The following is a 23,440-nucleotide window of genomic DNA, read 5'->3' on the forward strand; positions in this document are numbered from 1 at the left end:
TGTTTCCTAGAAAACGTGAGATTTGGTGTCACTCCAATATCGGAAAATTTGAAATCGATAATAATTATGAATCCTCAAAGATGATTTCAATTCAATCTCATTGAAAAACCGATTTCTGGTTTCTGATACTCGTATCGGGGAATGGTTAAAAAGATCATTTAAAACGAACGAAGGTCGACAATCCTGAAAAAGAACGAATAGAAATATCCAAATGTACAACTCGTCACGATTATTACAAAAATATATGCTTTCAACATAGTTGCAAACTATTCAGTGAAGAACTCATTCATTAATTGATACGCTACTGGTTTTTAAATATACACATAAAACACAACGTTATTTGCAGTTCTTGCCAAATGAACACCTGTAACCGCAGTGGACAGTATTTATGGATGTGATTGAAAAAGTTGCATACTTCACGGTTGAAAGGTTATTGACTATAGGAGTATTTGAGAGCATACATCAGATAGAGGAATTTGAAATGAAAGTTGCTAAGAATCGTTACGGCTATAAAATTGTTTATGGATAGATTAAGTGGTGTAGCTTTTTGAGTTCAATTAGAAACATATATTTGAATTTTTTTATCTTTTCCGTAATTAATCTGTCTTTTTGGTAGATTTATAACGTCGCAAGGAAAACACAAGTGAATTGATATTGTGTAATTACATAACAAGGTACCTATTTCCAATCAGAGCTCTGAAAAAATGATTCGTGATCCAAAGCCGGTTAGTGCTGTTTCGATTCACCATCAATGGTACCAGACTGAACCACGAATGCGGTACTGGACTCAAGTTTCCATGAAGGACATGCTTGAGTAAGTACATGCGATTAAATATCCCCTTACGAAATCATTATCCATAGAATCGACAGAAGCTCAATCCACAAGTATCAAAGATAAACCAGTCTCCCCAAAGCGGTCAGTTGCAAAGTCATGTTTCAACATCGACCTCCGGAAGAGATTTGTCGGGACTGGTGATAGGTTAATTATTATTTAGACGAACACAGCGTTTATCAACAACACAATTTATTAACAACAACACACGGAAAAGACAAAGGGTATAGTTGCAGAGAGAGCTGATGTGGATGACAGGAAATAAATTCCGTTCGCGGTTGATGTCGAAGCTTAGCTTTGCAACTGACCGCTTTGGGAGCTTCGTTTATCGTATATATTCCTGGCTTGAGCTTGTATCAATACCAAAGCTGGCGTCTTCGCGTCATCAAGTAGATTAGTCAGAAGAATACTTATCATGGAAAAATATTTTGATCCCTCAATATCCTTCATAGGAAAGTTCAAGTGATTAGTGTCCAAAACATTTCTGGGAAATTCAAATCTATGCGCAGGTTGCCAACAAAATAGATGTATTGCTTTGGATATTTCATCTCTTATGATTATCTTCTCCTAGTGATGGTTCACCAGGACACAGAATGGTGAGAGGAATATTTGAATAAATTAAGAAAAGAAGTAGTTCGAGAAACATTCCTTATGGCAATCCAAAATTAATCGTTCTTTGTTTTCTGGAACTAAGTAAGGTAGCTTTCGAATAGTGCAAAAACTTCACGAGTTCTACATTTCTTGCTACAATACTTCTAAAAACAGTTTGTGTGTGGAAATCCTTGGAAAGATCTGAAAGTTATAGTTCAGGCACTTGTTTAGGAATGATCTGTTGATGACTGTTTATTTTGAGAAAATTCATGATCACTTCAATGAAATGAATGAAAACAATTTCGCCCAATTTCCACTATATTGACAATAGAGTGTGGAGAATGCTCTGCAGTATATATAGGCCACACTGGTAGAAATTTTGACGTAAGGCTTCGTGAACACGTCTATTTGGATAAAAAATCTACAATGTATGAACATCTTCAAGAATCAAAACACAAGATAACTGAAAATGATCTCAAAATCTTTCACAAATGTAATAAAGGAAAGAAAATAAATTTGTTGCAAGCCATGGAAATTAATAAATCAATTGAAAACCCAAATACGTAACCCTGAACGAGCAACTCGATTTATGTTTATATATTCTCCAGTGTTGAAATTTTTATAGTTGGTACCTCTATTCATTCAATTACCTCCCCATCACCTACAAACCCCCCACATAAAGTGTTTTCAATCATTTCATTAAAAATATGAAAGTATGGTACGACACACAATTAATTTCCTCTTCAATAGCTTTTTCAAGCGTTTCCACACATAGAAAACTGTTTTTTTTAACTGATGGGAGTTATTACTTCGAAACCGATCTGTAGATGACCTACTCGATTGATTTCAGTGTAGTTCTGCTGCTGGATGAACGAGTCTATCTCTATAATGTGACTTGTACAAATGTCTATCGGTTACAATTAAATGTTCATCGTGTTATTAACCAGGGATGTAGTTGTTTTCTGGCAGGCATTTACTAGATCCTGCTGACGTCAGCATACACGTATCTATCGATACAGCCATCAAAATTCTTTTCAAAATAATTATTTTTAAAATAATTTGAAAAAAAAAGACTAATCTATTGTTCCATTACACTGCAGTAAAAGATGTCAAATGGCCATTTGAAAAACATATTTTTCATTTATATAAATCATTTATTAGTCTTCTATATCACATCGCCTTACAAAGGAATCTCCTTCCAGAATATCAATTTTGGCAGGAAAAGTTTCCGTTATAGATTACTGATACAAATTTCAGCCTTATTTTCATGTGTTGATATGAAACTTATTCGGGAATCGATGTTTACATTTTTCAGGCACATGCTAGGGTCCTAGTCTATTTTTAGAAATCAAGCACGTGAATGAAACACCTATATACCTTAGAAAATTCCTTGGATATTATATATTGCTTCATTTATAAAACCAAAATAAACGATGGCTAAATAAAATTAACCTTGTTTTGGGTCATGCATTTCTTACATTTCATTAACCTTTTCAACGAAACGTGTGATTTTAAAAATCTACTTGGGGAAGAACAGTTCACTAGAGTATGAAGATATTTTTTTATTCAGTAGTTGGGTAACCACTATTCTGAAGTGAAATTAGGATAAAAATGGTAAAATGAGAGATGATCGTTGACAAATTTACATTTGATTTTGGAGTCAGGCTGTGAAAATGTTTAATGTTAATGACTGCCTGGAAACCTCTTCTCGAAGTGGAACAGAGTTTTCTCAGCATTTCCAGAGGTGATAATGAGTGATTTTTTCGCCGCCGTTCGCAGCAATTGGGCCACTGTTACTCCACTACGTGGAAAATTTTGTGAAAGGATTTGGGTGTAAAACCTTATGAGATACAGCTTGTGCAAGAATTGAAGCCACACGACCTCCCACAACGTCTGGTGAATGGGCGCTGGCAAAGTTGAAGGAAGATCCACAATTTTAAAAAACTAATCAATACAGTTTATTGTATGATTTTCACTACAAAAGGGTTTTACAAAAATCGCGATACGTGTTTCGCTTTTCAATAGCTTCCTCAAGCATAAACTGTTTATGGCTCGATTAATAACTTGCCCTTATTTTGACGCCACCGGTGGGATTACTGTGTGTCAGTGAAAAATTTATACTTATTCAAAACATTTTTGAAACATTCAAGATTTTGTTATGAAGTGAGTAGTTCGAATATGCGTATAAAATGCGCATGGTATCCAGTAGTGTCATTATTTATCCAGCTGTGACAGAAGTGCTTCCATTCGAATTTCCAGGGACGAGTATGCTGAATTATTGAATTTGTTCATCGTAACTGAGGTAATTTGAAAATATGAAGGAAATTGACAGAAAAACGAAGACTCGCTAAGAGTGTTTCAAATGTTCCGGTGGAAGAAAAACTCATCAGGAGTATGACTTTACAACTAGAGAGGGTTGATAAAAAAACTAGTGTATAGATTGTAAATTTCGCGGAAATACAAAGTCTGTTCGATTAGAGATTTTTTTATGTTGTGGTACACTCATCTGGAACATATGTTCACACTTTTTCAGCTGTTTAGTATGTTCAGTTTGTTGGTGAGAGGCTTAAAAGTTGAAAGTGTTTTGCGTGTTGGGCGATTTTCTGCTATCGAAAAAAATGGATCAAAGAATTTGCATCAGATTTTGTGTGAAAAATGGAATGAATTGCTCAAAACACTTGGAATATTGACAGTGGCATACGGTGATTATACTCCGAGTCAGAAAAATGTTTACAAGTAATATAACCTTTTCACAGAAGGTCAAGTCACGTCAAGTCAAAATATGCTTTATTGTCTTATTACCTTATTGACAAAGCTTGGTTGAAATAAATGAATAAAAAAACAAACAAACAAAATTACACATATTAGCTATCGCTACTTAGTCACATAAAACTATAAAATATAAAATAATATACAATTTTAAGTAGATACCTAATATATGCATATGTAAGAAAGTAGGACATAAAGAGATAACAGAAACAGTTTGTATTTACTCAGCACAATACAACATTTTAGAAAAATAGCCAGTAATAATGTATTTTGAAAATTTCCAATATTGATTACATGAACTATATTGGGAGTCAGACACAAGTCAATCAATCAATCAATCATGTTTTATTGTCCAAGAAATCCTTATTGACAAAGCTAGTGAAACTTTATGAAGTTAACAACGTTAAAGTTTTTCAAAGAAATATTAAAATTATGATATACAGTGAACAATCATCATAGGGTTAAAAATGTACATATACGAATACACATAAATAAAAAAATATATAAACCATAACAGATAATGAATAAATAAATCATTAAAGATATGTAGGCATCTGAAATACTAAGAGTTGAAATACATCTTCGTAAAATTCCTTTAAGTCATAGTAGGCTTTTTGCAAAACCTTTAACTAATTTTCTGAATTTTTTTAAATTTGCTATTGCCCTATAGCACATTGGAAGGTGGTTGTATATTTTATTGCTCTCATATATCAAAGAAAATTTTATAATTGCTGATTTTGGGATTGGCAAGGGTAAATTCTGACTTCCTCTCGTGTGGTAACGTCTGTCATTATTTACTGCTGAGTTGGAGCATTTTTTGTGAATTAAGCAAACGGTTTCTAAAAAGAATTTTCTGAAAAGTGGTTTGCAGTGGTCTTGTGATTTTGCCCTACATATGTATCTAACAGCCCTTTTTTGTAGAACGAATACTGAATTTAGTAGTTGTTGACTACAAAAGCCCCAAAAGGCAATTCTATATCTCAAGTGCAACTCTATCAAGGAGAAGATGTAAATGACGACGCTCGCCCTGGCCGCCCCAGCACATCAACAACCGATGAAAATGTTGAGAAAGTTGAGAAAACTGTTATAATAGAGAATCGTCGAATCACTATTGGGGAAGTTGCTGAGGATGTCAGCATATTGGTTGGCTCGATCCGAACTTGCTGAATTTTGACCAAAGGAACCGGCGATCCAGATTTGCTTGAAAGGGTCATACCTGGTGATGAATCATGGGTAAAAGGTTATATAATCGAAACAAATGTCTAATCGTCCTAATGAAAGAGCCCAGGAGAACCCACGCCAGGTTCGATCAAATGTCAGGGTTTTGCTTACTGTTTTCATCGATTACTCAGGTGCAGTGCATCAGGAGTTTTTGGAGTAGTATATGGAGTAGTACTTGAAGTTATGCGACGCTTGCGAGAAGCAAAACGAAGAAAACGTCGGTATTGTGGAAAAACAATTGAGAGCTTTTGTATCATGATAATGCACTTGCTCACTTTACATTACTTGTTCGTATTCTAGCCAAAAACAACACCGTAATTGTGCATCCTCCACCATATTCACCAGATTTGGCCACTACGATTTTTCCCTGTTCCCAAGATTGAACACCCATGAAAGAACATCGTTTTGCGACGAATGAGAAGATAAAAACCGAATAAGGGTAGCATCCTGTAGGTTTTATTCAAATCCGCTGAATCATTATGATTTTCGTGAATTGAAACAGAAGTTAATGCAACTGTAGATAACAACTTTGGAAGTATTGAGCACAGCAATGCAAGAATTTATCTCAAGTATACTTTCAGTTTGTGTCTGAGTCACTTTTTTTCTCTAGGAAAAAAAACAAGCACTACAGGAAAATCCTCAAGGCGATGCCTGTGCGAAAGTAGCTATTCACGTTGGATTTCAATCGCTGGAAATTAAATTTATATGGAAAAACGTTATCAGGGAATTTATTCCACATAAACGTAGTTCCCCAATCTGAAGAGTTTTAAAACAGTGACAGTTTGAGATGTACTGAGTTGAATCTCAAAACGATGAGATGCCACATTCCGTCGCGTATTTCTGATATATACCGCTCTTGGTGGAATCAAATGTGTCAAGTTATTTGAACACTTCCCATGAAAGTATCTATGGAAGAGAAACAAATCTCCAATCTTTCTTCGACGTTCCAGACTATCAAGGTTGCAAGTGATGTTCGTGTTTCCAATAAGGTTCTTTTCTGGATGGAATCCAGTAGCTTCATGGTATGAGAACAATACTCCAAAAGAGGTCTGATCTAAGCTTTATGAAGCATCAAAAGTTGCTGAGATGTGTACATTATTCTGGTTCGGAACAGTGTTCCAAGCATTTGACAAGCAGCCTCTGCAATTCCAGCGACATAATTGTGCCAAGGCATATTGGTAGCCATTTTGACTCCAATAAACTTATCAAAGCAGAAAGCGAAATTGTCTGTCCTGACGTTATTATATCCGGTTTGGAGAAAACCGATACCTGGGATTTCCTGGAACCGAATTGAACCTGAATTCATCCCAGTTCGAAATCACTTCTAGATCCTCATCAAGGTATGCAACCTCCTGCTGCCGGTAAAGATACGCATCTGCAGCCGATGTCTTGGAATCCGAATGCAATGTCGTGATAAAAGTGCTTTCGTCAGCAAAGCAATATAAAGAAGGTTGGAGACGATATGGATCCCTGGGGAACACTATCGTTGACGGTAAAATCATTCGAGAGATATCAATCGATGGCCACTTTGCAGAGAACGTTCTTTCAGGAAGCTGTACAGCAGTACACAGAAATGCATGATCTACTCGTCTTTGTATAGAGTTCATTTTATTAAACTGACTACTTTTTTCCTTTAGAAGGTACCCATAGTTTTTGTATGTAGGTAGAGAAGTAGAAAGTCATAACCATTTTTCACCACAACGTAATCTCTCCTATAACTATTCAATTAAGTGAACGTACTGTCATTGATGACATGAGTAGATTCAACTCATTTTGTAACATGAAGTAGTAATTTTATGATATATTCAAATCGGTGTCCAAGGGGCAATATATGCTAAATATATTTTATATTTCAGGTTTTATATTTAGACCTGAGTTTTTCACCACATACTAGCATCTGATGCTTGTATTTGTATTTTCTAGAGGAAATATTTGTGAACATTTCTCAGCGCAAATGAATCATTGTTATTATTGTTCAATTCCATTATTTACGGCATATTCTGCAAAAATCTAGTCATTATATAAGGTACGTTCCAACAATATCATACACGTCGCTGATTCAGTATAGTAAATAGTGCTAGAAAGTTAGAAATGTTGAACTCCATTTTTTTCTAGAAATAACATTTCAAGAATAAGGTGACATTGGTACAATGTTCATTCGAGTTGGAAACTAGTTCATTCCATATAAGAATATCAGAAATATATTCAAATAAATGTTCCACATCCTACTGCGTTCAGAAGACATGCAAGAAGTTGGATCGCACGATTCATTGCTGGAATTCATTTCTAAACAGCGCCAAATGCAAATAAAATTGCCAAGGAGAGAAGTTGAAAAGTAACAATGATTAATGAGTGGTACCATTACCATTTCAATTAACAATTGCAAATAAGAGAGAATAGAATAAGTTTAAAAAATCCACATTCTCTGCTACTACCCATTGTTGTATAGTTTATCGATTCGCATGATTGATGACTTTTTTCAAGGGCGCCAGCAATTCAGTTTCCGCAGAAGCCAACGTATAGGATGGATAGCAAAATTATCAGATCTTTAGATCGGTGAATTGAAATTTGAGGATCAGTTACTAATATGGTTGCATTATTTTCAAGTACTGAAAATTAAAATACATATATAATAATACTTGTATATCATTATCTCATTTTTATATTTTATTTAAAATAGTAATTAACAGTTATACTTGAACAATTTTGTGAAGCAATTCCTGGTAGGTCGTTTTGTTTCAACATGTTTTCGGTAATTGAAATATTAGCTGCGGTCGAAGTTAAAGTTGATGCCGCAGTAGATTTTCAATTATTGGAACATACTTGCAGACCGGTTTCGGGCTGTTTGGCCACTTGTTAGTGCAAGGTAGTGTATATCATCAACATAAAGTTGATGACTTCCGAAAATTGAAATAGAAATTCCTTCAGAGTATCATTCCTCGGACTAGGCTGAAGCGGACAACAAACAACAGGTTTTTCATTGCCCCATCTGCCTGTGAACGAGCATATCCGAAATTTACCCATTTTTTCGAATAAGGAAAAAACACTTTTCACATATAGTCACTGGGCATACTTGAAGACTGGCTATAAATCATCTGAAAGATCAATTCGTTCAGGCCTGTCCCAACTCCTGTCGGATCAGCCTGGTATTAGCCAGGAAAGTGGTTGTTTTCTGATATGTGTCAGTCCATTAACCTACGCTGTAGGCAGTTTAGACAAGCATGAACGAATTGATCTTTCAGATGATTTAATTTATAGCCAATCTTCAAGTATGCCCACTGACTATATGTGGAAAATATAATAATATATTGTCTTGGTCACCATCAACGTGCGTAGGATGAATGATTTTGATTATGTCATGATAAGTCAAATGTCAAAAAATTTATCTGAAAGTTACGAATCAACTTTTACTATTTTGGATGGTTTTCAATATTTCTTTTTCATTAGTGATATTTATACAATTTTATATTTCAAATCATTGCTGTCGACTACACAGTCAAATGTGATTTTATGTAGGACCGCGTTGCTCAATGTGGGGTATGAATATTCGAAATTCTAATTCACCGCATAGTGGAATGTCTTGTGAATTATGCTGTATTTTGTTATGAAATTTGTAACTGGATACCTTGCATTCTTTTCTTCACGTTTCTTATAGTATATACTGGGGTTCATTACGATATATTTCAAATCAATTCTTTGATAAAAATATCCACAAACAAGGCATTTCTGTCCAGTGTCTGTTTTAATGGTTGTTGCAATTAAATTCCAAGGTTTCTATAGCGAATTTATTACATTCCTTCGGATCAATTATTATCTTGCATTGACAGGTATTGGCGCCATTTCGAAGTGTTTCACTTATTTCAAGAGAGGATTGAGTATTGTAATAATGGAATATCATGCAAGTTGAAGACAGTTATGAATGTAAAGAAAAATAAAATACTGTAAACATAATTCATATTCTTGACTTACTAACACAAAATACACAAGGTGATTTTTGATAGATAGAATTGGCGTGGAATGAATCTATTAAAATGCGTGACCATGCATTCATGTTTGTTTGGGTTACTTTGTTTGTAGGATGGATATAGTTAGAACAAACTTTTGCGACTATTCTTCTATTTTTACATACATCTGGAACTACCAATATTTTCATTAAATTAAATCAATTGCTGGAACAATTAACTGTTTTATATTGTTATAACCTGTTCTGATATCTAATCTCTCACCAATTTTCTACCACCAGTAATTATTACGTACGAGAGTACATAATTGGTTTCATAGACCTGATATGTATAAACTATATCCATCCAACCCAAAAAAATGATGGATGCGTGTACAAACCATGATCACCACGCACCTTTGCATCTATTGGATAAAATAAACAAGTCTACTGACACGCTGGCCAATCAGATTTAACTACAATCGACTGACGGAATTTATTGTTACAGTGTCATACTGGTCCCTTATGTTTCAACGCCTGTGGTGTGTACATATATGTAATTTGAAGTAAAATTTTTGAAATGCCAAGTACTGATACGGTTAAAGAAATTGCTAAATTATGTCTCTACACTCCACCAAAAATAAATGTCTATATCCAGCCGCATATTATAAAAAAATCGGTCATTCCTTAGGTTAAGTTAGGTTAGGTCCAAAGTGAGTGAGTCTATTCAATTAGTTTTTATGGTGAGTGGTCTTTCAGGTCAGATGGTAAGAGTACTGCTCTGCCGAACCCTAAAGACCTGATTCGGTTCGCAGCGGGGCAGCCACAAAGTATATGCTCTGCTGTTCCATCATTTTCCAAACAGAGGCGACACACACTGTCTTCCGACAGTCCGAGTCTCTGCATATGATAATTCAAATGACAGTGACTTGTAAGTTCATTCCTACTGTAGTCCAACACTGTTTGATATCAAGCTTGGAAGGGCGAATAAACGCCTTGGTGGGAGTCAATCCTGGAAGATTTTGCCAGACGTCCATAAATCTTTTTGCCATTCAGGTGTTCAGTGACAGGTTCTGGTCCGATCCAGCTGCTTACAGCACCCTCCTTTGCAAGGGGGTCAGCAGCCTCATTGCCTTCCAGCCCAGTATGGCCAGGAATCCAGACCAGAGACAATCTGTTAAGTCTTCCTATTCAGAAGAGTCGTTTTTGGCAATTTTCTACAAATTAAGACATTGCTCGGTAGGAGCAAAGAGCTTCTAACGCCGCTTGACTGTCCGAGAATATTTTTATTGACTTGTGTATGAGGTTGGATGCTTCCAATTTCTCTGCATACAATTCAATAGCGTAAATTACCGCCTGAAATACAGTCGCATAGGTTCCTAGACAGGTTGATATCTCTTTCCTGGGTCTGCGACTGAAAACACCCGCACCAGAACCGGAAGGTGTTTTTGATTCATCTGTGAACCAACAACTATCTGCTCTTAAATTTCCTTCTCCAGAAGGATCCAGTCCTCTCTACTCAACAGCTGGAGGCATAGAGTTAGAGGTCATTTCCAGAATACTGATAATTCCAGTGTCAACCAAGAGTCTGTTGCACTCTGCATTGAATTGATTTCTGCGATTGGTAATATGCACAAGTCTGTATGTAGTCCATCTAGCCTCTCTCTCCAGAAAAATGTGGAAAGGAGGTAGATCTAGAATGAACCGGAAGGTGTTTTTGATTCATTTGTGAACCAACAACTATTTGCTTTTAAATTTCCTTCTCCAGAAGGATCCAGTCCTCTCTACTCTACAGTTGGAGGCATATAGTTAGAGGTCATTTCCAGAATACTGAGACCTTCAGTGTCAACCAAGAGTCTGTTGCACTCTGCATTGAATTGATTTGTGCGATTGGTAATATGCACAAGTCTGTATGTAGTCCATCTAGCCTCTCTCTCCAGAAAAATGTGGAAAGGAGGTAGATCTAGAATGATCTGACAATCATCACATGTATCCAATGGATTTGTTTGGGACATAAACGTCAATTTTTTCGACATGTCCATAGGGACAGTCTGGCTTTGTGTGTGTGGCTTTCTCAGTCAAGTCAGCGTTCCAGGTGAGTTCTTTATCAAGGACAATGCCAAGATATTTCACCTTCGTTCCAAATGGAATAACCTCACCATTGAGGAAAAGTGGCGTTAGATTGTCCAATTTTCTCCTTCTGGTGAAGAGGATTATCACAGTTTTGCTGGGGTTGACAGACATCAGCCCCCTCAGGCACCAGGAGATATTTCGGAAATTGTCTTGAAGATCCTGTCATTTAGCTGATCTTTAATGCCAAACTTTGCGCGGCTTAGCTTGTTCCCCAACGTTTATCGGTAATTCTCTCAACACTGAAATGAGTTAGTGGTCAGAAGATCCTTATGGAGACCTTTTGGTGACTGTAAATTTCTGGATTGTTTTTTAGGTTTAGATACAGAACACTTGCATATTCTCCATCACGGTCAGGAATCTTGGTTGGCTCATTTATAATCTGAGTAAGTTCGCTGCTCATTGCAAAAGACTCGGCTATCAATTAATATTAGGAACAGTAACAATATATCCCATTAAATGTGTCTAGGAATCAACTCCATTAAAGTAAGGTGATGGTCGATTCAAGTTGTATACGAAAACACTGAGATTTTTTATTTTGAAACCGCTGGATTATTCTGATGAAGAAATTGTTGAAAATGTGATTATAGGGGATTATTTTGAGAATTTCTTCGATATGATTAATGAACAATTAGGTCATCGACCAGATACTTGTCTCGAGGGAATTCATTTTGTTGAAGTTGGGATGATTTTGCAACGTTACATTGCTGATGGATTGCGAATACCCGTGATGCTACGAGGCTACCCATACTACGAGGCTAATGAACAACGCAGTCTGTGACTTTGAACGTAATGAATGTGTCTCCTATAATGTACGCTGATGATGCAACTTTCTTGTTGAGTGACACTACGCCTCACAATCTACTTTCTAACGCTAATGCATCTGAAACCTTTTCAGCAAACTGGACTAGAAGCAATTATCTCACTACAAATGATGATAAAACCCAAACGCTAGATTTCTCAACTAAGAGTAATATAAAAAATAATGAACCAGTCAAGCTTCTCTGAATTTCTTTTCGCTTATTCACAAATTATCAAATCGACTATCCACGTGTATACAGGGTGTAACAGAAGTACGTTAAAATATCCAAGTGACGTATTCCTGAGACAATTTTAAGAAAAAAAGTCTATGTGAACTTGTGTCCGAAAATGCTTCGTTTCGGAGATACGGGGTTGAAATTGAATTTTTTTGTTCGCTTTTTGAAAATAACTCTTGCAAAACATAAGTTATTTGCACCAAATTCGGTACCGGAGGTTTTTTTGACGTGGGAAATCATAATTTAGTATTAATATTAATGTAACATCTAGAGAGCGCTGCGTACGCTGTCATTATTTATTTCAAATTGCCGTAACTTTTTTGACAGGTAACTTTTGATTCTTTTCATGAAAAAACCTAATTCCCACACCTTTTCCAAGTAAAAAAAGTACATTTCCTCAACAACGCTGGAGGTGATCGTTTTCGAGATATTTACAATTTTCTATATCGATGCATATTACTTAGTGAGAGAGTGAAGTTGCTGAGAACATTACAAAAACTAAGTATGTGGTGGATCTCGTCAAAATGAACAACTTTTTCCTATAAAATGTTTAACGAAGAATGATTCGTTTTCCAAATACAGATTGTTCAAATTTTTAACATGACATTTTGTCATAAGTTTTTTGCAATTTTAGTTATTTTCATCAAACATATTATAGGAAAAAGTTGTTTATTTTGACGAGATCCACCACATATTTAGTTTTTATAATGTTATCAGCAACTTCACTTAGCGCTCTAGGAGCTAAGTAATATGCATCGATATAGAAAATTGTAAATATTTCGAAAACGATCACCTCCAGCGTTGTTGAGGAAATGTACTTTCATTTACTTGGAAAAGGTGTGAGAATTAGGTTTCTTCATGAAAAGTACCAAAAGTTCACTGTCAAAAAAGTTAGGGCAACTTGAAATAAATAATGACAGCGTACGTAGCGCCCTCTAGATATTACATGAAAGTTAATACGAAATTATGATTTCCCATGTCAAAAAAACCCCGGGTACCGAATTTTGTGCAAATAACTCATTTTTTGCAAGAGTTACTTTCAAAAAGCGAACAAAAATATTCAATTTCAACACCCCGTATCTCCGAAACGAAGCATTTTCGGACACAAGTTCATATAGACTTTTTTCTTAAAATTGTCTCAGGAATACGTCACTTTATTGTACTACACACTGTATACATGATAAGACAACTTAGCAACATAATAACAACGGATTATTTAAGAATAGCTTATTTCGCCATTTTTCACAGCATAATGACATATGGACTAATAGTTTGGGGTTCATCATGTCTTCTAGATATAATATTCAAACTATGAAAAAAGTTGTAAGAATTATGGCACAGGAACCTCTTTTAAAAAATCTCCGTATATTAACTCTGCAATCTTGCTTCATATATGAATGTCTTTGACTAAGCAGGAGGACATATACTACCATGATACCAGGGCCAAAACAAATGTAAGGCTACCCAAATATAGATTAGGTAAATCGCAAAACTCTTATTTATATATATCTTTGAAATTTTTAACGTGTTACCGTATGAGTTTCAGACTGTAGACATGAGTATGAACTCCTTCAAAGTGAAAATTTAAAATATTCTTTCACAGAATGCGTTTTACACATTCGTAGAATATTTTAATCATTTCGACTCATCAACAAATTTTTTGCGTGTCTAATAATAGATAAATATTTTTAAACAATAATATTTATGTATTTATTTGACTGTATTGTGTTACATTGATTTTAATTTATATACTATTTATCCCATTGACGTATGCGAATATTATTTATGTATACATTTCAGGAATAAATTCTATTCTGTTCTATTCTATGTCATTGACATCAAAAAAATGCCTCCTGGGATCATCAGATCCTTTGACGGAATGATAAACTGTTTTTCTCAGTCCATTTTGCCGCTTTCCTCAGTTATTTGTTAGGTAAATAACTATCTTGAAATTTTTCTCACATGTTAACAGAATATCATAGCGGAATGTTTGTACTTTTTTTGTACAATTTTGTACAATTTTTTCTTCACTCGACTATGAGATACCTGAAACATATTGGCGTGTCACAGAATAGATTTGACAACGAACTCCGGAATACAGAAAGCTGGGTGTCGGCTTTTGACTAGTCATTTAAATGAAATAACTCAAACTGTTTTTTCCGATTAGGTAACGATAAAACTAATTACCAATTAAAATAACAAAAAAGCCCGATTTTCTACTGGACACCAGCGCACTTCACACGATATATCGAAATCAACTTTCTAAATAAAAATGTTTATAAGCAAGTAGCTGTAGATTACTGGCATGTTTGTAAAGTAAATATTGGTCTTTTTCATCAGAACATAAAGGAATGACAAGACGACTATTTTTCAAGATGACACACATGAAGAGCCTTATTTAAATTCCCACGATGGGATTTATTTTTATTCAAATTCGAATTTATTCATTAACATACTAATGTGAACATTAGATATATCTGACGAAAATTGTTCTAGACGAGGTATTGGAAACTGTGAACGGAATTGATGTAAAGTGTTGACTTTTAATTTTAAAACTAATTGATACAGTTAATTGTATGATTGCTATATCGAATTGCAAATTTTTTCAATTAGAAAAAAAGTTCCATTGCTTATTTCTTAATCTGGAAATAATTGAACTGACCTGTGCTTCTGGATCCAGCTGATGACGTTTATGGAAGTAGCGCCTACAATATCCTCTTGAATTTCGCCCACAGTGAAAATACTTCAAAAAAATAAAGAAACCATTAATGTCTCTCATTCTCAAATGTATGCCAGGGAAAGGTCCACTGTAAAACTTCAAAATTCGGAGAGTTCTACCGCAATGTCATGAAGACCCCTAGAACAAAATATATACCACTAAAATACAACATATTAAATTTTGCTATCGTTTCTAAATGTACTTAAATATCTATTTCTATAATGGTCAATAATTTGAAAAAAAACCTGAGAAACAACTTCAATAATAATTTCTCATAACATACTTTTATACTCCTTCATTCTATTCACCTTGAGTGACAGAACCCCCTTCATAATGAAAAAAGGAATGCGTGAGATATTCATCTGAAAGGGTTTTCAATTATTCATCTATCCACTCATGTATATTCTTCGAATAAAATTCAATTCAAAAATTTCAAAATGCATTTGTATATTTTGGAAGATATTTTAAATTATCAAATTATCAGACAATATTTCCAAAAGCGCACGTGCAAGTTACTTCAGTTTCTTGCAAACTTTTTGCAGTACAGAAGTTGGGATTACTTTTCGCAGATAATGACAATCCTGAAAAAAAATAAATATAAAAATTTGATATTCGTAGTTTAAATTTTGCGTTGAATGTAAAATCCTAACTGAATCAAGTTTTCCTGATAAGGGGATCAGTAGACACAATGAAATCAAATAGCCTTCTCATTCTCCAGATTTGAAACGTCTTGACTATTTTTATTAACTCCTCAAATGCCCTACCAGCTTTTCAACAGTGGAGACGGGAGTGGGTATAAAGAAAGAAGAAAGGAGTAAATCAATTTGCGAATCGCTAATTGATGAAAGTTATGGGAAAGAGAGCGTCGGTCAAATATAAAGAAAGACAGTTATTTTTTTAACAATAATAGAAGGTAAAGAAAAATTGTAACGAAGATTGTCAGTTCTAACCTCCGTGACCAATGTACAAAATTTGATTTATTCACAAGGAAAAATAAATGATATTGAAAGAAAGGATTTTGTCACAATGATTTCCTTGTTGTCTAATTCAACATAATAAATAGTAATACGAAAAAAATTTTTTTGTTAAATCTTAAGTAAACTATGAACTATGTGGAATTTTATAAACTTATAGACTCCATTATAAAATCCACTGGGGGTTTACTAAAAATTAAGGTAGTGATTTTGAAACAGTAACATTTTTAATGAGGTTATTCAAATACTATTGCTTTGACTATCGCTTTGTCGTAGTAGATTTAAGATTGGAATCAAATCATACAGCATCAATGGTTCCTCAACATTCAACAATCCTGAAAACAATACCGAATGTTCAAAAAAAATCCAGTAACGTCTTTATCATACGCCATTTGTACATTTGATTCATAATATATCATGTTCTTTTTTCAATGTAGTGTCATTAAAAATGTGAGTTTTTCAATGGAAGATTTCGGTAAATTGGATTGGATAAAAAAAAGCTGCCTGAACATGCACTGAAATGCAGCTTTTCACATTGAAAAAGACTTACTGAATTCCTGACTCAACACGAATCCAATCAGAAGGATACTTTCCGTTTCTCCTCTGGAATCTAGTACCAGCATACCATCTCAATGTGAAATAACTATCGCCGACCTCACAGACTGAAAGAATCCATTAACTAGTAGTTTATCTTTTTTACCAGGACGGGTTACCATTTAAGAGCAATAATTTTGAGCGAGAACAAATTATGAATAAATCAGTAACATTACATGTGGACTTGGCATAAAAATCTAATGGACTGGTAATCAATTGCCAATTGACATCTGAACGTATTATTTCTAAATACCGGCTTTTTACTAACTTAGTCCAGTCGAACTAGGATAACGGACCAGTACCACATATTTATATTTCGTCCCATCTAAAAGTTCTGAGCATTCTCATTTCCATTTTATTAGGGTAAAATCAACCCTAAATAGAATTCAAAGGTAGATATTTTTACTGTATCTTCAAAACACCGTGTAATGTCACAGTGATTGAACCAATGTCACAATGATTGAACCAATTAATGTCATGCACATCATTTACAGTATGAGATCGCATGATTTGAACAGTTAATGAATGATTTCGCTAAATCCTCATTGGTTCCACATATTCCAAGTAGTCATCCTACTTTTTTGACATTTTGAATAGTGATGAATTTCCTCCTGTACCATTGTTCCTTCTTGTGGATGATCTCAGCTTGGGATCACTCGATGTTATGTTGATGAGTCTACACATGCTCCGCTATTCCCGATTTGCTGGTTTCTCCTCGATATGTGTTTTTCTTGTGCTCGTCAATGCAGACTTTCAGTGGCCTCTTAGATTCACCTATATCGGATTTTACGCACTTGCAGGGTATCCGGTAAATGCAATTCTTGGACCCAATTCTTTTTATCTTTTCCGACAAATCTCTGTTGTAGGGAAGTGCAAGTACTGGTTGTGACGGCTTCTCTTCCATGCAAGGCTTTTGCTGTCTTTCAGTCAGAGTCAGTTCCACCATCATTTTGGAGTAACCATTCCATTGAAGATCATTTTTGATGATCCCTAGTTGTTTCTAGAGACCTTCCTTCGTATTACAGAGCCCAAAAGCACGGTCTACTAGAGTCTTTATAATTCCTTTGTTAGTCGATTGATGATGGTTGGATTCGTGGTTCAGATACCAGCCCGTATGAGTTGTTTTTCGGTATACAGTTACAAGCAACATGACCCGTTTCCGCACGGGTAGCAGAACATTTACTCCTATATTTTTTCATAGTTTCACATCAGTTCGTCCTTAAAGAAGGTTCACGTTTTTTCTGAAGGACGTGCTTTTTGAGACATAAGAGCTGGCAGTTTGGACCTCTCGAAAGTTTTAGATTAGTCCAGAATTCGAGAAGATTCGAAAGCGGTTCACTACTTTTCAGCACTGCTTGGAGCTTCCTGGAATTATCTGGACCATTCTGAAACATTCCAGATTATCCCAGCCATGAAAGAGCTTTCTGTTTTTACGTGAAAGGAGCCTTTTGACGTTATGAGGGGTGGAAATTTCGCCATTTAGATAGTACTAGAACAGTTAAGAATGAGCTGGAATGTTAGGAAATAATCTGGAATCAGATCATTCTCTATCTATCAAGGAAGTTATATGTTTTGTTAGGTCACTATCTCCAACCCATAGAATATTTTTTTGTTTTCTTGTTGCTTTTTTTCAGTTATTTTCTGGTGGATGAATCATTATGATGTCTGAGAAAGAGCACACACTCTGCTCCCGTTTGTGAGTAATATATTACGTACGCCACTTACGTGTGGCGTATCACATCTACTCATCCGTATCCCTACTTTCCTACTAATATTATAAATGCGAATGTAAGTTTGTTTGTTACGGTTTCACGCGAAAACTACTGAACCGATCATCATGAAATTTTGTACACGTATTCTTGGAGGTATTAGAAGTAACATAGGATACTCTTATATAAAAAATAATAATTTTCCATGTAAGATAAAAAAAATTGTTTGTCAAAAAAATCTCAAAATGTATCTACTTTGTTGGTTAGGTTAGGTTAGTTCAGGTTGGGTTATGTTAGGTTAGGTAAGGTTAGGTTAGGTTAGGTCAGGTTAGGTAAGGTTAGGTTAGGTTAAGTTAGGTTAGGTTTGGTTAGGTTAGGCAATAATTTTTAAAAATTGATAATCCCAGCCAAGCATTAAAATATAGTTCTCATTTTAATTCATTTCTATTGTGCTGGCACTTATTTGATGGCATAAATGCAAGCGAAGTCGCGGGTAAAAGCTAGTATAAAATAAACTCGTATTATAAGCCATGAATATAGTTGGAATGGGTGGAATGAGCTCATAAGTCAAAAATTGTGAATTCTGTTAACTATTTATGAATATGAAACGTTTGCTCGAGAAGGGTATGGTCCGCCATTTGAAATTGTTGAAGTTGAAAACCATTATAATATTGATCAACTACGAGTATATTCTTTAATTTATGTTTTTACCCGAACATCCAAAGTCTGGTAGCACAATATTGAATATTTGAAAACATATCGAAAAAAATATTATCATGAAAATCGTATTGAGCAAGTGAGTTTTGAAAGGAAATGCCATTACATACTTGTGGAGAAAATTTTGACATTTTGTCGATAAAAATTATTTTTCAGTCAATGATTCAACTCAAACGCATAAAAATAACACAGTCCATGAATCAACTAATCAAAAAGGATTTTGAGAAAACAAATACTCGAAAAATTGAATTTTTTTAAAATGGCAGAAAAACATCGTGCAGACGTGGATATTCTCAAATATTTTTGTTTTTGACGATAATTCAAAACCTATGAGGCTAATACTTAGGGCAAGTTTCCTTCGCGAGTAGGAAAACGGTAGACCTAGCTGTAGTTGGTAACTACAGCTGACTCCAAAATAAATTTGTTTTTTCAGAAAAAACAATGTGGAAGTGGCATTCAGACCACATACCAGGTTATCCAAATGCCTTTTCAATGCCAAAGATAAAGTGGACAAGTTGGAGAAATCTGAAGTTTATAAGCTTAAAATTTCTCAAAACGGTATGCTGAACATGAAAGGTCCTTCAGACTAGGTAAATAGGATTCGGCGTTTTCAAACCATTTCTTGGGATGAAACCATTAGTTCCCGAATCTAAACGATACGGAAATTTTGCACTATACAAAGAAGGGTTACAAACTCAATTATTTGGAATACTTGAAAATTCATAAGCATAAACATTGCGGGTGCAACCTGTTGAATGATCGAATCGATCTAGTTTACTAACCAGCTTTCAAATCAGCGCATCAAGATTGTCACAAGTAAAAAACAAATTTCAGGTACTCAATTAAGCTAAGTACCTTCATTGTTACCTACAGTGGTGTTATATAAGGGTTAATGTAATCAATCATTTTCAGTTTGATGTGTAAGTTTGAAAATGTCTTTACAGGACGAAACTGCAGTAATGTTACAAATGAAATTGGTAAAACCGTAGAGAGTTTCAATTCTAATTTTTTATCTTGGTTATTAAACCCTTTGATCTTTGATATTTTTCTGTTTTCATTCACAGTTTTTTGCTGGATGTGTTTTTATTTAATGAAATTTTCTCTTCAGGATTAGAAGTTGATTTGAAATCCCTAAAACACATCTTTATCCTAATGGTTGATTTCAAATTTTGGAGACACAAAAAATTTGAGAGATTTATGTTCCAATTTATACTATAGCTTGGTTTCTGACAGTTATTGGTTCAAATTGACAATCGAAAATCGAAATAAAAAAATGCAATTATTGAACACAGTGAAAAGTTATTATAGAATTTACCAGATAACCATCTTGTGATATGCATTTATTTTCTACATTTCACAGTAGCGCAGACTATTGCTGTCCAACAAATTTCAAGAAATTGCCTAATTTTCTAAGAACATTGAACGGGGAGTTGGGAGCTCGTTTGAAAAACCGTTTGCCCGCTGTTACGGCCTGCAATTTTGAATCAATAGCTCGACCATATAGCGCAATAAAATGAATATCTTCTTCACCATCTCAAGTGTTTATAGCATGCAATTTCAAATCAGGATTCTGTTATTTTATTTTTATGCGACAAGCCGATAGGAATTCATCATTATAATTATTACAGGAACCAGTTTTGTTCTTGCGATCCTGAAACATCCATTCATGTAATTATTACATGAAAGAGGTGAGAAATTGATGCAGAATTTATTCTGAATTTTGTCAATATTATTCCTATTCACTTTATGGAACTTTGTGACATTCACACTTACGTTTAAAATGTGTTTTTCCGTTAACCAGTTATCGCACCCCTTCGAACGACAACCCTCAGAAGTCGAAACATGTGCGAGCTGAGGACTAACGACGACTTTTAACGTGTGATTCCTAACACTTCTATCAACATTTCATATTTTTCAAGTGTTTTTGATAGTTCCTAGTATCACATGATTAGATTCAATAGTTATGTGTCAAATAATCAGGTTTTATCCTGGATGAAAAAATCACCGGCAATGTTCACTTGAAAAATGTTTCATACAATTCTAGACTGTCTATGGACAGTGAAGGATTTGTGGAAAATCTTGTGGCTCAGGCCCCAAACAAATCCTGCAATCTTTCAGTTATTTAATGTTGATTATCTATAAAGAATTTGCCGCACAAGTGCTACTGAGAACAACTCAGTAGCACTTGTGCTAACTAAGTTGAACTTCGCCTTTTGTTATGTCAGCAACTAGCTCTCTAATTTATTTAAATATTTGTGTGTAACTACAGCTGGGTAACAATAAAGATGATTATTATTATTTTTTTTTTTTTTTTTTTTTTTTCACCGTAGTGTGCGCTGGTCAGGCCCTATCCCCCGAAGCCCCGATACATTCGGGAGGGCGCGCCAGCATAATCAACCAATGACCACTCCCCACACCGTGGGGTAAGTGATCATTGGGTCCGAGAATCATGTGCCCTGAGCAAACGCAGTGAGCCAAGAATGACAGACTTCTGCATCTGTGCGGCTAAGATTTCTGCCTTAATGCGGCAAGCCGGTATGATTTTGAGATTCGAGAGTAGAGAAGACATCATTCCACCAAGGACTCCAACAATCAGAACGACCATCTTGACAGAGTGATCTGGATAGAGTCTGCGGAGTTCGAAGAGAAAATCTCGATATTTTATCCGTTTTTCCTCCTCTTTTCTGACGATATTCGTCTCGCCAGGAGCTGAAAACTCCACGACAAATATCGTCTTGATCTGGTGGTCGAGAAGAACTACATCAGGCTTATTAGCTTGTATGAGCCTGAGGGTGGGGAACGAATAGTTCCAATAAATTCGGCACTTCTCGTTCCCCACAACGGATTCAATATCCCCCGGAGCGTAGGGCAACACCGGTGTCTCGTCAATACCGTAGGAGTGCCGTAGATGATAATATAGCACCCTTAGGGCCGCGTTATGTCTATGGATATAGGCCGAGACCGCATATGCTGGACATGCTGATAGCAAGTGCATTAGGGTCTCGGGCGCCTCGCGGCAGGCCCTGCACCTTGTGTCAGGAACCTCTATACCCATCACGCGACTGCGGTAGACTAAGGTGTTAAAGACACCATCCTGGCAAGCCATGATGAACCCCTCAGTTTCCGACTTCAGCCCACTCGACCTGAGAAAAGCGAACGTCAGGCGCTTTGATAAGCCAAGGTCTTCAATATTATTGAAGAAGACCCCATGCATTGGCTTATCCCTGTGTCTCCGCAGAAGTAAGGTGATCTCTGCGGCTTTTATCTGAGCTTTTTGCTGAACGGGTTCCAACTCGGTGACAGAGTTGTAGTCACCTCGTTCAGAGTCGAAAACTATACCGAGTTCATCAGCTGCTCGAGCAGCTGCCCTAAAGAGAAATGCTCCAATTCCTGCTCTCTCATGGTCACGGACCATGCAGAGAAGGGGATCCGAACTCCTGACGACTTTACAGGCTGTATCCAGTACCATTCTGTCATGTAGACACTCCAAACTCAAAAGTCCACGACCTCCCTGTTGTCGGGGGAAGTACAACCGTGGAACGGACGATTTGGGATGCAAACTCCTATAGAGATGCATCATTTTTCGGGTCCTTACGTCGAGTTGATACAGCTCCTCCCGAGTCCACTTCACTACTCCAAACGAGTAGAGTAAGATTGGAACGGCAAGCATATTTGTTGCAGCAACTTTGTTCTTCCCCGACAGCTCCGATGACCAGATCTGTCGAAGTTTGTGCTGATACTTGCCGCGGAGAGAGTTTTTCACTGCGGTTACCTCTTGTGAGTGGCGTTGTTCCACCCCGAGGTAAGTATACGTCTCTCCGGCATCCAGATGGTGTAGGATGCTTCCATCTACGAGCTGCACATCCTCTCCGTAGTCCCCGCATCGTCCTCTTTTGAGATGAACCATTGCACATTTGTCTATCCCGAATTTCATACCGATAGCATGCGTGTACTCTTCTACCACCCTCAAGGACTGATGGAGATCCTTCTCTCCAGAGGCATAAAGTTTAAGATCATCCATATAAAACAGATGGGTGACCTTGTGCCTCCGGTTTCCGGGGGTGCCACAGTTATACCCTCGAGTGTTTCTGAGCGCAACGGATAATGGCAATAGTGAGATGCAGAATAGAAGTGGACTGAGGGAATCACCCTGAAATACACCCCTTCTGAAAGTGACCCACCCTGTTTGGACTCTTGCTTGACCAGA

General features: G+C 35.9%; 1 protein-coding gene across 4 annotated transcripts in view; it reads right to left on the reverse strand.

Annotated features, from left to right (window-relative positions):
- Positions 1 to 23,440, reverse strand: part of LOC111517492 (uncharacterized) — a 297,412-nt gene that overhangs the window by 102,396 nt on the left and 171,576 nt on the right. For 3 of the 4 annotated variants that reach the window (XM_074182893.1, XM_074182894.1, XM_074182897.1), the window contains one exon: positions 15,183 to 15,377. The gene's annotated coding sequence lies outside the window, so the exon portion shown is untranslated. Of the gene's footprint in view, positions 1 to 15,182; positions 15,378 to 16,763; positions 17,144 to 23,440 lie in introns of those variants that run through there. The other variant, XM_074182896.1, reaches the window with a different exon arrangement.

This window comes from Leptinotarsa decemlineata, unplaced genomic scaffold (genome assembly GCF_025532065.1).
Source record: "Leptinotarsa decemlineata unplaced genomic scaffold, Ldec_3_MD MMD2_tig00026330_RagTag_RagTag, whole genome shotgun sequence".
Taxonomy (NCBI): domain Eukaryota; kingdom Metazoa; phylum Arthropoda; class Insecta; order Coleoptera; family Chrysomelidae; genus Leptinotarsa; species Leptinotarsa decemlineata.